We start from the raw sequence: 15,700 nt of genomic DNA, 5'->3' as shown, positions 1-15,700 counted from the left end.
CAAAAATGAATAAATAAATGGAAAACCAAACATTGTGTTTACTATGTGTGTAGAGCACTATGGTAAGAACTTGGGACAGAGAAAAGAATCAGAGTGAAGGTGATAGAGGGATACTGAGCATAAAGTGAAGTCCTTTCTAAAAGCACTTCCTAAATTCTCTGGAAAATTTATGATACCAAATCCTGGTAAGAAATTTCACAATAGGTCTTTTATTCAATCCATCTTAGCATAGGAAGATAGACAAGTAGGAGCTCAGCTAAGGATACACAAAGATAGATGTGCAGATGCTATAGACAGAGTTGCACTAGCAGCACATGGCGGGGGCACTCTGGCACCCAGGAAGAAAGTGGGCACTAAGGCAAAAGGAGGTTTAAAACTCTTAATGGGATACTCACACATACAAGTGATAGGGACGGGTACCAATTGGCATCTTTGTTGCCCTCTATCAAGTCCAAGGTTGTATATTCAGAGCATAAAATGGGGCACACACACACACACACAAACATGTACACCACAGATGCATCTGCATAAGGAAGCTTTAAGTGATGAATGTGTAATTGAAGAAATTCAGAAAGCAGCAGCAGCAAAGGTGTACTTCAAACTTCAGGTATAGAGTAGTATATCATTTCCAACACCTAGTCCAGCTTGTAGAGGAAACACAAGAAAGGGACTCATAGACAAAGGAGGATTCTATAATTGTACTGTTTTGAACCAATAGAGCTTTCGAGGTGGCTTGCAGGTGCAAAGTACCACAGTAGTCAACATAATGTGCTATTACAATGGCAGGAATATTCAAGACATAAACACAGGTGGCAATGATCTCTAAATCATCTATAAGTAATCCTGCAAAACAAACAAATGAAAAAAAAAAAACACAGCTTGGGCACGGGCTCAACTAGAATTCCTAGAAGAAATGAAATTAAAATGCAAAATAATAAATAAATATGTTATAAATGTATTGAGAATGCTTGAGGAAAAAAATCATTAAAGAAACATCAACTATGGAAGAAAAATTGGAAAGGGAATTAACAGTTTGGCACAAGAGCTATAAAACCTTGCCCAAGTAACAACTTTTCTGGAAATATGAGTGAACAAATAGAAATCAATGACTATACAATGTAATAAAAATGTTAAAATAAAATAAAAAACCTGGAAAAAAAAAAACTGAAAGCTTATATCAAACACAACTTACCTGGAAACCAAATCAAGAAGGGGAAAAAATTAAAAATCCTTGGACTATAAGACATCATGACCAAAAAGAAAAAGAAAAAAAAAAAAAAAGCTTATTTCAAGAAACCTAAGAAACCTCTGTGGATCTCTTAGAACTCAAAGACAAAATGGAAATTAAAAAAAAAAAAAAAAAACACTAGTAACTTACAGTTACAAAATGAAAACTCCCAGGAGCATCATAGTTAAAACCCAGAGCTTCCAAGACCAAAAAAAAAAAAAAAAAAAAAAAAAATACTTAGTATTAGTATTAGTAAGTAGTCAGGAAAAAAAAAATCAGATAACAAAAAGCCACAAAAAAAAGATCATAAATGAATTAGCAGTCACTCCTATAAGGAGGTTCTAAAATATAAAAGCAAAGGATGTGAACTTAACAGACAAAAATATCTTGCCCTACAAAACTGAGTATAACATTACAGAAGGAAAATGGATCATTAATGGAATAGAGAATTTCTGAGCATGTCTAATGAAAAGATAAGAGTTACAGAGAAACTATGAAATACAAAAACAGAAATGAACAGCAACATAAAAAGATAAACCTGAATGAATAATAATAAAGGACTCAGCACTTCTTGAATTTAAATATGAGGAGATAGCATATCTTCTCTGATCCCTATCATCATTAAGGTTCAGAGAGTGAGCTCAATTAGACAAAGCCTGAGGATGGTTCTGTTATGTCTTGATGATTTTTAAGGGGGAAAAAAAAAAAAAAGGAAGCTAAGTGAAGAGGAATACACTATAAGATAAGGCGATAGAAGGTTAGGGAAAATCATCCCACAAAATGAAAGTGTTAAAATAGACATCCAAATGAATAATAAAAAAGGGATGGGGGAACAACTGACATTTGAGCCTCAATTTCATCTAACTGGTCAAAAGAAGAAAAATATATAAAAAAAACATTTCACTCAACAATAAAATAAGAGAGATAGAGGAAGGTGGAGAGTAGAGTGTAGATTATAGGAAAGTGTAGTCTTAGGCAAAATAAACTAATATGCAAATTTGCTTTTTTTGAAGTGACAAGAACAATAATCTGAGGAGATACCCATAAATTGGGGGATGGAAAAATGATAATGGTATGTAAATGTGACAGAATACTACTATGCTGAACTCTTTTCAGTATATAATTACCAACTAGAATTACTGAGGATTTAGTGAGAAAAAAAAAATGCTATCTACCTTTTAATAGAGAGATGAAGGACTCAGAACTCAACATATAAACATATGCACATGTGCAACACATGTATATATAATCACAGAGATGAAGGACTCAGAACTCAACATATAAACATATGCACATGTGCAACACATGTATATATAATCACATATATTGCCAAGCATGCATATGCTTACTTAGGGGCGGTAAGATGGCATAATGTATAGAGTGCCAGACATGAAAGACTCATTTTTTGATGTACAAGTCTGGCATCAGATATTTGTGACCCTGAACAAAGTTAGTTTACTCTGTTTGGCTCAATTCCCTCAACTATAAAATGAAGGAAATGGCAAGCTACTTCATGATCTTTACCAAGAACCAAATGAAACACAAAGAGGCATAAGTGAAATGACTAAACATCAAACATATATGCAAATATTCAACACTCATGTATTATATATGTATATACATGTATGGATAGATGTGTCTATATACATGCATATTATGTATTTTAGACAGTCAATAAAAAATTTAGTTTTGCTAGACTGCATTTTTTTTCTTACTTTGTTATTGAGAGAGAGGGAAGCAAGAGGGAGAAAGGCTGATCCTTGAAAATAAAATACAATTTAATTTTTAAAATTAAGCCTGGGAATGCAAATGAAAAAAGGAAATTAGTTCCTGTTATTAAGAAATTTACAAAAAAAAAAAAAAAAAAAAGAAAGAAAGAAAAAGAAAGAAATTTACAGGTGAATAGGAGGTAATATTATATATAAGGTGGTTTCAGCTACAAATCACCTGGAAAGATTATACAGAAATTAGGGTATACTGACAAAGCAGATGGCAACTTAGTTTCTTTAGTATTGTATCTATTTAAAAATAATCATATCTATTTCTGACATTAAGCCATTTGATAGTGCCAAGTGCTCTGGTAGTTAGCTTTCACTTAATCTTCATTTGTGGCTGCTAAAAAGGTAGAGGCTATAGCTCCTGCAGAAGTCAGTGGGTTGCTAGTTTATATCTTTAAAAGGATTGCTTCCATACCAGTGGTGCTAAACTCACATAGAAATAGATAGCTTTGGAAAATCACAAATTAACATTATCTATGTTGTATTGTATTTTTATCTATTTACTGAAACATTTCTCATTTTTAAAATTTTAATCTAATAATGACTCTTAAGGGTTTTACAAGCAGATTTCAATTGCAAATAGAGAGTTTGTCACCTCTGCTCCAGATGATAGCAACAAAAGTTTGGTTGCGAGCAGGACTGGTGGTCTGGAGACCACCACAATTCCTGGACTGCCTGAACTTTGGATCTTGGGTTGTGTCCATTGTTGTAGGAGGGAAAACTATTTAAGACAATGGGAAAAAACTGGAGATTCCTGAATGTTTTATTTTTAGAAGAATATAAGGTACTAAATTTGCCAAAGGATAACTTATGAACTTTTCTTTTCTACCCCTCTCCAAAAAAAGTATTCTTAGTTGATAAATCTGACTTGTGTACATGAACTATGATTTTTTTGATATGTATACATATTTCTCCTAAGTTTTTAGGCAGATTCTCATCCATGTACCTTCCCTATTCCTTCCTCCCTTCACTGGGCTGATGCCTGGTGGACTTGGGGGCAATGTGGTAGTAATTGTTATTGAAATAATATAGAGAAACCCAGAGTTCTGGCCTGAAATAATCTTTTGATGTATCTACAATCATTAAAATGAATTTTTTTTCCTCTGGCAGCATCAGGTATTTTTCTCAGAATTCTGTCCCCACTCCCTCCTCGTTCATGATAATATCAAAAAGGTTTTTAATAGAAATGTTTAAAATAACCACTTGATTCATCATTGAGATGGCTTGTGGGAAGTAACATCGTCATCAACAGGTCTGAGTAATGTTTGCAGGTCAAAGAGCTGCCTCAAAGCCATTATCTAAATAGTAGCTTTGTGGTGTGAAATGCCTTGAGATATTGCAGGCAGCATCATTTTTCTATATATGAAGTTATTTTATTTATTTATTTTTTTCCTTTTTAGAATTAAGAGAATGGTAACATGAAATAGCAAAAATAGAAGAATCAGAGGTCTGAGACTATTCATCCTGTCTTAACCATTACCTTGATGAGTAACTTTCCAATTCACTTCCCCAATTTGAATTTTAATTCCTCACCAATAAAAGAATGAGTCAGAATAGTGGGTCACAAAATTCCTTTCTGGGTTTAAAAGTATCAATTGAAACATTTTTCTAGGTTAGCTTAATAAATGAGGAATTTATTTTGATTTTGAGGTAAATGCCAGATGTTTTTAAGATACCTAAAAAGTAACTCAAATATCAAAAACTATCATGCTAAAAGAGAGGGGCTTACTCACTTGGTGAGATTACCCATACTCTGTATGGAATTATTTAGCTGGATAGTCTTCTAAACCATCCCAAACGAAAGGCCATCTATCTATTTCTTACTCTCTGGAGAAATAAAAGCAAAAAGAGTTGGTATGAAAAATAGAGAAATATATATGTTAACAAATAGTCCCATTTAATAATTATTGACTCATTGAATAAATATTGACTGAAGATAGGTAGATTCAAATAAAGAGCAGTGTGATATAGTGGGGATAACATTGGGTCATGAATTATGAGATCTACATTCAAGTATCTACTCTGTCACTTATAAGTATATGATCTTGCTGACTTCATCCCCCTGGGACATAGTTTCCTCAGCTCTAAAATAAAGGGGTTGAAGGAAACAGTCTCTTTCAAAAGGTTCTACCAGTCTAATCCTTGCCCCCTAAAGGCATATAGTTTAGGTGAAGATATAAGGTAAACATTTCACAAAGAAAAATTAAACAACAATACAGTAATTGACCAGTAAAAGCAAGCAAATAAAACATGTAAGCCCTAATATAAAAGACATTCCAAGTAAGTCAAGTCAAATCAACTGGTATTTATTAGGCATCTACTATATATTAGCCACTAGGCTAAGCAGTAACAGAAGGTAACAAAGCCAAGCAAACAAATAATGAGGCCAACAAAAATAAAAAAGCACTCCCTCTTCTCAAGTTGCCCACAGTCTAATGGAGGTGGTGGGGCAATAAATAATGTGTACAATTAGGGTACAAACAGGATTAATTGGAGGTAATCCCCATTGGAAAGTATTTAAAGTTAAGAGTACCAGAAGAGACTTCTTGAAGGAGATGGGTTTTATTATGGGATTTAAACAAAGCCAGAAAATGGAAATGCAGAAGGAGAGCAATCCTGTTGTTGAAACCAGCTAATGGATATTCATGATGTTGGAAAATGAAGTGTGTGGAAGAGGGTGGCTAGTGCCTTGGAATGTAGAGGGGAGTGAGATGTAAAAAAGAATGAAAGGACAGATTATGAATGCCTTTAAAGGGTCATCCAGAATATATTTTATTTGATCTTGGAAATAACAGGGACCCACTAGAGTGTTTTAAGTAAGAGAAGGAGAATGATATAGTTAGATTTAGGAGGTCAAAGAGAGGAAGACTAACCAAAAAAAAATTATATTGTAATAGTCTAGTCTTGAGGGAGTAAAAATGGATCCTGGTTGATGGCATTATAAGGGAGAGGAGTGGACATTTATGGGAAATATTATGTCACATGACCTGACACTTGATTGGATATGGGCTAGAGTAAAAAAAAAAAAAATTGCATGCTATTAAATGTGAAATCTCTTCCATATTTCCAGAATAATACAATTCTCCTATTATAGAAAATGATTCCTCAGCCTCTATCCATGTCTGAAGTCAATCAATCTACCAAGCAACAATCATGAATTAAGTGCTTACTATGTGCCAGGCATTGTGCTAAGAAGATAGTTCTCTATCACTTGCCCTGATCTTCTAAATTCCATCACTTGATAGAATAACTTCTAGTGCAGAACTTCTCTGTCCTTAGTCAGGTGGGCTTTTGTATGGCAGATAAAAGAAACCTGTACTTGATGAGAGGCCCCTTCATTTACTGATTATAAAATGGGTGTTGTGTTTTATACTCTTTTTATTCTTGTGCTAGGTATTTTAAAATTTCAATTACTAAAGTAGTTTTAATTGAATTTTATGGCTCAGTCATAAATATTTGTTAAGTACCTTCTGTGTGCCAGGCATTGTGCTAAGGTGATACAAAGAAAGACAAAAAGTAGTCACTATCCTCAAGAAGCTCACAATCTAATGGGAGAGGTAAACTGCAAACAAACTATAAACAGGATAAATCTGAATAAAAATCACCAGAGGGAAATCAATAGACAAATCACAAGACTCTGTAGGAAGTTCATGAGTTCCCATTGTATTAAAAAAAAAAAAATAAGCAAACTAAAAACCTTAAACCTAACATGGCTACTCAATCAACCAATAAACATTTTTAGGCATTTACTATCAGTGGACTAAATGCTGGGGTTCCAAAGGAAGGCCAAAACATGGTTCTTTCCCTGAAAGAACTCTCATTTTAACAAAGGAGATGGCATGTAAGAAGCTATACAAAATATATGCAGTGTAAATGGGAGGTAATAAAATATATAACAACATTGAACCTTGCAAAAACAAGTATTTCCCCAATAATCTTCACACACACACACACACACACACACACTCACACACACACACACACACACACACACACACAAATATACTTAATCATTCAACATGAATATAGAAAATGACTCATTTTCTCTGCTAAGAACTTGACTCTGCTAGCCAGCAGAAGTGAAATTTCCCTTTCATGGAACCTAATTGTTCTCAGGATTATATTTCCACTTTATAATCTTTTCCTGGGGTTCACTATTCCTTTTCCTCTTCCCATACAGGAAAATAGCTCTGAATTGCTAGAGAAGCAGGCAATTTATCTCCTGCAGTCACATCTTTCCCAAATATCAATATAGTTGCTCTAAATCTATATTACCATCTTTAGTTGAGGGCCCTTCTATGTAAACAAAAGAACATGGGAATCATAGTGAGTTGATCCTTAACTTCTGGACAGACATAATCCATGTGGCTCACAGTCCATCAACAAGTATGTAGTAAGATTTAACTATGTGCCATTCCAGACTCTGAGCCATGAAATTCCAACTACTTGGACCTGCTGCTACTGCTGTGCTGTAAGCGCCCTTGCCTAGAACTCACTCCTCTTTTCAGTCCAGACCCCACTGGGTAGTCAGCTCTATGCCCCAGTCAGCCTGAGTAGCTTCTTTGGCTTGGTCTTATAGCTATTGTGGTGTTATATTATTCCCTACCTGCATACCTTGCTTGATCCGATTGATAACTAGAATAGTCCAAAACTCATTATCCTGAATGATTAGATTGGAAGGGAAAGCTGAAGGGTCTTTTAGATTGATGGTGTTAAAAGGATAAGGGTGGGAACCAGTGGCCCAAGAAGACCAACAGGAGCCAGAAGGGGATAAGGAATCAGATAGTTGCGAAAACTGAGTAAGGCTTATCTACTTCAGAATTTGAGTAGGCCTAAAGGACTTTGAGCATTGATCCAAAAGTATACTTAAGTCCCCTTCCTGTTATCCTCCCATGACATCATTTTCTACTATTTCAATCAAATATGAGTAACTATATATTTATTGGTCAAGTTTAATTTCTTGGGTAGTTCCCTCATTTAGAATGTGAGAACCTCAGCCAATGAGTATGAGGGTCAGTGGTGGGAGGGGGTATCTGCCTTAGGAATTAAAGTGTTAACCCTGCCCACAGGAAGTGCTTCTTCCCTTCCATTGTCTGCTTAACATGTGGGACAACTTTCTGGGGAGAATGGACAATAAACTTTGCTTTGCTTCTAGAGATCTCTCCAGCTTTTTTATTAAATGGTGATCCCTCACCATTTCTGAACCACATACTTCCTAATTACATATTTTTTTTAAAGAGATATCATATAGTATTGAGTTTTTAAACCTGTAATTCCTTGGACTTTCAAGCCATCCACAAATAAATTTCTCAGGGTCCATAAACTCATGAGATAAAATATATATATATATATATATATATATATATATATATATATATATATATATATATACATATAAACATATAGATATCTACACATACATCTTCAGTTTCATTAACCTTTGTTTTTCTTTGTAACCTTATGTATTTTATTTTATGCATTTAAAAATGTTATTCTGCAAATGGTTTCATAGAATTCACGAGACTGTCAAAGGGATATAGAATATGCACACACAAACATTCATACACATATTCATAGACATGTGGCACATGCACACACAGCATAAGATTCCCTGATTTACTAACTTTGGAATGGGAAGAGGAAGAAGCAAGAAGCCTCTATATATATAATGCAGAGACATTTAGGAATCTGTAAAATTTTCAATAATGTAATATAACTAGCTCAATTAATTTTAGGGTTTGTTTTTTTTTCTTTAAATAAAGTCCTTCCTCTCCCCACTACTCTCTATATTAATTTCATAAACATTTTATTAAGTGCCTTTGTTCAAGGCCTGGAATATAATAGGCACTTAATACACATCATTGCTTAGTAGCTCAGTTTGAGGCTTTGTCTTTATTTCACATCTCAAAGCTAATTGACTTATCATATTTTACATATTGTCTTTCCCTACTATAATATCAGCTCTGTGAGGAAAGGAATTATTTTGTTGTTGTTATTGTTGTTGTCAATGTCATCTTTTTTGTTGTTTTTTGATTCATTTATTTGTTGTTGTTTTTAATATTTTGATTTTTATTTGTATCCTTAGTGCAATGCTTAATGTACTATCTGGCACATAGTTAAATCTTACTACTTGTTGATGGACTGTGAGCCACATGGACTATGTCTGTCCAGAAGTTAAGGATCAACTCACTATGATTCCCATGTTCTTTTGTTTACATAGAAGGGCCCTCAACTAAAGATGGTAATATAGATTTAGAGCAACTATATTGATATTTGGGAAAGATGTGACTGCAGGAGATAAATTGCCTGCTTCTCTAGCAATTCAGAGCTATTTTCCTGTATGGGAAGAGGAAAAGGAATAGTGAACCCCAGGAAAAGATTATAAAGTGGAAATATAATCCTGAGAACAATTAGGTTCCATGAAAGGGAAATTTCACTTCTGCTGGCTAGCAGAGTCAAGTTCTTAGCAGAGAAAATGAGTCATTTTCTATATTCATGTTGAATGATTAAGTATATTTGTGTGTGTGTGTGTGTGTGTGTGTGTGTGTGTGTGTGTGTGAGTGTGTGTGTGTGAGTGTGTGTGTGAAGATTATTGGGGAAATACTTGTTTTTGCAAGGTTCAATGTTGTTATATATTTTATTACCTCCCATTTACACTGCATATATTTTGTATAGCTTCTTACATGCCATCTCCTTTGTTAAAATGAGAGTTCTTTCAGGGAAAGAACCATGTTTTGGCCTTCCTTTGGAACCCCAGCATTTAGTCCACTGATAGTAAATGCCTAAAAATGTTTATTGGTTGATTGAGTAGCCATGTTAGGTTTAAGGTTTTTAGTTTGCTTATTTTTTTTTTTTTTTTAATACAATGGGAACTCGTGAACTTCCTACAGAGTCTTGTGATTTGTCTATTGATTTCCCTCTGGTGATTTTTATTCAAATTTATCCTGTTTATAGTTTGTTTGCAGTTTACCTCTCCCATTAGATTGTGAGCTTCTTGAGGATAGTGACTACTTTTTGTCTTTCTTTGTATCACCTTAGCACAATGCCTGGCACACAGAAGGTACTTAACAAATATTTATGACTGAGCCATAAAATTCAATTAAAACTACTTTAGTAATTGAAATTTTAAAATACCTAGCACAAGAATAAAAAGAGTATAAAACACAACACCCATTTTATAATCAGTAAATGAAGGGGTCTCTCATCAAGTACAGGTTTCTTTTATCTGCCATACAAAAGCCCACCTGACTAAGGACAGAGAAGTTCTGCACTAGAAGTTATTCTATCAAGTGATGGAATTTAGAAGATCAGGGCAAGTGATAGAGAACTATCTTCTTAGCACAATGCCTGGCACATAGTAAGCACTTAATTCATGATTGTTGCTTGGTAGATTGAATGACTTCAGACATGGGTAGAGGCTGAGGAATCATTTTCTATAATAGGAGAATTGTATTATTCTGGAAATATGCAAGAGATTTCACATTTAATAGCATGCAATTTTTTTTTTTTTTTTTTTTTTTACTCTAGCCCATATCCAATCAAGTGTCAGGTCATGTGACATAATATTTCCCATAAATGTCCACTCCTCTCCCTTATAATGCCATCAACCAGGATCCATTTTTACTCCCTCAAGACTAGACTATTACAATAGAATTTTTTTTTGGTTAGTCTTCCTCTCTTTGACCTCCTAAATCTAACTATATCATTCTCCTTCTCTTACTTAAAACACTCTAGTGGGTCCCTGTTATTTCCAAGATCAAATAAAATATATTCTGGATGACCCTTTAAAGGCATTCATAATCTGTTCTTTCATTCTTTTTTACATCTCACTCCCCTCTACATTCCAAGGCACTAGCCACTCTCTTCCACACACTTCATTTTCCAACATCATGAATATCCATTAGCTGGTTTCAACAACAGGACTTCTCTCCTTCTGCATTTCCATCCAGAAGAGGGCTGGGGGGAATAAGGCTATTAAAAATGCTTCTCAATACCAAGCAATGTTTTTTTTCCCAAATTCTTGCTTTTGTTTCCTCAAAGGAGTAGGTGCAATAGATAGAACATGTTCCCTTCAGTGAGTATGATCTCTCCCACAAAAAAATGCTAGAGCCTTACAAGGGAAGGTTTTTACCTAAGTTTTTTACAGGTATTAACAAAACAAAGCAGTTTAAAGTCCCTGCAAGGGGCACATTTGCAGGCCCTTTTCAGAATTTACTTGCCTGGGAGCTATATGAAGGAATGCAGAAGTCAAGAAATTAAAGTTGCCATGGTCAGGGGCAAACTATCAGCAACATGGGCAGCTGATCTATAAGCCTGTTTCCCTTCACCTGGAGTGAATTCCCCCTCATTTCATTTTCTCTGCCTATTTTAATGGGGAATTGTTTGGGTGTCAAAAGTTCCATATAGCCCCCCATGATCATGCACAACATGAAAAATGCATCTGAAGACAGTATAAATCTTTGATAAGTAAGTCAGGAATCTAAGATTCCAGAGAACCCAACGACCTGGCCCCGCCTTCTAGCAACATACAATATAAAAGACTTTAGAGTAGTTTAACATTTAGGGCTTAACAAAAAGACTTAGCTTAATCAGGACATGATGAGATTCCCAGATTTCTCTCAAAGAACTAAAGGCAAAGTGGGAGTGGCACCAAGTACTTGGGCAAAGTAAGCCCAAAAAAAGAAACTCTAACCCCAGGAAGTAAAAGGGTTAAAAGATAATATAATATAATATAATATAATATAATATAATATAATATAATATAATATAATATAATATAATATAATATAATATAATATAATATAATATAATATAATATAATATAATATAATATAATATAATATAATATAATATAATATAATATAATATAATATAATATAATATAATATAATATAATATAATATAATATAATATAATATAATATAATATAATATAATATAATATAATATAATATAAATAAAATAGCAGCAACCAAAGTCCTCCAGAGCTAGGCTGCAAATTAAAATATCTACATACTTGCATTTTATATCTCACTGACCACTTGCTCTGATTACAGACATTTGCTGTAAGAGGAAAAATCAGGGACATGATTTATTTAAGGCAGTTTTACTTCAGTTAACTGTCCTATTTTTTAACCATTCCACCTTAAACCAGACTCAGGAATAATCAGGTGGGTTCTCATTCAAAAGAAGACCACTGAGAAATCGACTCAGAAGGATCCTATCTCAGTTGAGAACAAGATAGTCCTCCCAATCTGTTCCCAAATGCTACCTTCCATCTGTAACAGCTTCTTCTCAGTATCCTGTGGCATATTCCTTTCATATGGTGGAGTTTGATGATCTATGCAGACAGTCATACCTGAATTCAAAACTATAAATAAATATTAGCTACAGTCCCAAAAGATTTTAGCTCCTACAGCAATTATCATTAATCAAAGCTTCAGATGAATCTAGTTCTCAAGAATCACTGTAAAAGATTCATCCTAGAAAGTTCACAGCTTATACAGCTTATCTTTCATATCTAAGTAGATGGTTCTAAGTTTAACATTACACAGTTCATTTTGCTTTTAAAATACTCACTACAAAGAAAAATTCTAAATTGCATGTTGTCCATTCTGTTTCCACATAAAAGTAACTTTCAGATCTTTCAGATTTAACATTAATGTTCTCTACATTCCAATAATAATAATAATAATAATAACAACTTGTGGAAATAGCCCTGAAGCGGGTTGTGGTCCCTTTAAAAAACTAGTCCTTTCAGATTAATTTATTCCTTTCTGATTCCCAACCCTTCCTAGCTGATGCATTATCAATTCAAGAAGTTAGGACCTTTGGTTCACAAATCCTGGTCAAAAGCACCTCTTTGAATTGCAATAGGAGATCTGGGCTTGTCCTGGCCCCCACTGGATCTGAGCCAACTTAAGACTCCACCCACAGATCCCTTTAGCTAAATCTCTCATTATAAAAGAGCCAAGCTGGAGTCCTCTCTTTGCAGAGGGTCCAAACATGCCAGCACCATGCCTGGTACCACTACTCTCTGCCCACTGGAATACTGTTTTTGGTGCTCTCTATTACCTCTATCTTCACCTATTTCCTTAACTAGATTTTAACCTTACTTCCAATGCCCATAATAAACCTCTTTTATCAATCTAGATTTTTGGATCTGTAAATTCCTTTACAGGGGACTCTGGTGCCACCACTAGACCTCATTTAACTCCCTATCCTTGCACCGAATCCTAAGGGGTTGCAGGGGAGCTCTTTTTGACTCCCTATACCCTGAACCTGCCACTAGACCTCATTTTCATTTGGGTACCCCAAATCTGTACCTCATTAACTCTGTTAAATTATCAGATCAGATTAAAATCTTACTCTAGTTTTTTTTTTTTTTTTTTTTAATCATATTCCTTAAACAAAGAGACTATCATGCACGTAAATGAACATTAAATAATTTGCTTTAGACAGATGGGATATCTTAGTAGAAATAAATTGCTTTTAGAAAACTTACAGTTCCAACAAACTTCTTATAGCAGCTACAGACTTGAAAAATAAAAATAAAATATTCAATTATTAACACCATATAAATGTAGGCTGTTCCTTCAAACAGTAGAAGCAATTAATATCCGAACTAGCAAGGAGGGGAAGTTTGCCAAAAAGCCACCATACTTAATGGGGGGAGGAAGATTAGATCATCTGACAAGATCCCTTTCCATGTGGTGGCCCTTCCCCCTTTCCACCATACTTCTTGACCCCAACTTATCACAGCTAACCTTTTTAGGGTGCCATTTCCCCTAAGATCCAATCTGCCAGATAAAGGTGGGTCCCAACCTCATGGGGAATCTCCTTTCCCATGGCAAATGGCATATTCACTAGGAGTTCATGACTTTTTGTTCCCCATTTCTGGAAAGCTATTTTCTTCTCTCTTCTCCTTTCTCTCACAGGATCTCTTCCTGTCCCATCTCTGTCTCCTCCCAATGCCTACTTGCTCAAACCTTCTCTGACATACATTAAACACTCCCAAACCAATACTAGATGCTCCATTTAAACTATTAATTGCCTTTTGCAAATCAATCTTTCTTGTCCCTTGTCTTTAAATCAAAAATTTTTTTAAAACTTTAAACTCCAAGGTTCGCAAATAACTGAACCAAATTTCATAAAACTTATATAAATTCCCAACAGAGCTAACAAATTTTTAAGGAATAACTCATAGTTTACAAATAACCCAGTACCTCTAGAAAACAACATACCATCTAAGTAGGGAGATACAACAAAGACCTCCCCTAAGGTAAGCTACTGGCATTTTGTTTTAATAATCTATATTTTAACTTAAAATCCAAACAAATACAGCTTTAAATTCCCAATAATATAAAACTACTTTTGCCATCATATTTAAAATAATGAATTTCACTAAATAGTAGTTTCCTCTAACGCAGATACCCCCTCCTATCACTGACCCTCATACTCATTGGCTGAGGGTCTCACATTCTAAACGAGGGAACTACCCAAGAAATTGAACTTGACCAATAAGTACATAGTTGCCCATATTTGATTGAAATAGGTAGAAAATGATGTCATGGGAGGATAGCAGGAAGGGGACTTAGGTATGCCCTTGGATCAATGTTCAAAGTCCTTCAGGCCTGCTCAAACTGTGAAGTAGATGAAACCTTTATGGATTTTCACAACGGTCTTGAAAGATCTCACCTCATCTCGTTTAGAAGTATACTTTGAAAGATAATTTTGAGGATGTTGTTGATGGAAGGAGTAATTATTTATTGCTTCAGAATTGATATGTTTAATAATACCTTAGTGAATCTTTAGTCTTATTCATTTGGATAATCTCTTCACAATTGTATTTTCATTTAATTCACCAAGCATTCATTAACATCTTATGTGTCAGGCAGTGTTCTAAATTCTAAGTTTACAAAGAAAAAGATGAAAAAACTTCACAGAGCTTATATCCTATGAGTTCACAATCCATTCACATTTTATGCACATTCTTGATCTTCTATTTTCATAAATTTTTCTTAGGTGACCCCATTCAACAAATTGAAGATTTTCCTCTGGTTTCTTAAGAAATCTATATTGCTGATAAATATGCAAATATTTTTAGAAGAATTGGACATGTTTAACTTATATTGAATTGCTTGATTTGGGACAGGGGAAGAAGAAGCATTTGGAACACAAGGTTTTGCAAAGGTGAATGTTGAAAACTATTTTTGCTTATATTTTGAAACATAAAATTCTATTTAAAAAAATGTATGTTATAACTATTGCTGTAGTACTTCATTATACACACTTAACACATGTTTAGTTCATGTTCTCTTGGTTTTCTTCAAGTTTCAGTTAAAATCCTAGCTTTTAGAAGAAGCCTTTCCAGATTTCTCTTTGATGCTAGTCCCTTCCATTAGTTATTTATATCAAATCTATCATTTATATATATATATATATATATAATGTATATATATGTGTGTGTGTGTATTTATACAGAAGTATACATATGTGTGCATTATGAATGTGTGTATCTCTGTGATCTATTTATATATCTTTTTGGTATGTAGAGATTTACATATTGTCTGCTTCATTAGACTGTGAGTTCCCTAAGTGCAGAGCTTGATTTTGCCTTTGTCCTCAGAATTTATTACAGTACCTGAAACACATTAGTGTTTAAAAATGGTTATTGACTTAACTAGTTACATGCC

This window comes from Sminthopsis crassicaudata, chromosome 2, assembly GCF_048593235.1.
Source record: "Sminthopsis crassicaudata isolate SCR6 chromosome 2, ASM4859323v1, whole genome shotgun sequence".
NCBI classification, from domain to species: Eukaryota; Metazoa; Chordata; class Mammalia; order Dasyuromorphia; family Dasyuridae; genus Sminthopsis; species Sminthopsis crassicaudata.
The sequence above is the reverse complement of the archived record's forward strand: the minus strand, read 5'-3'. Positions refer to the sequence as shown.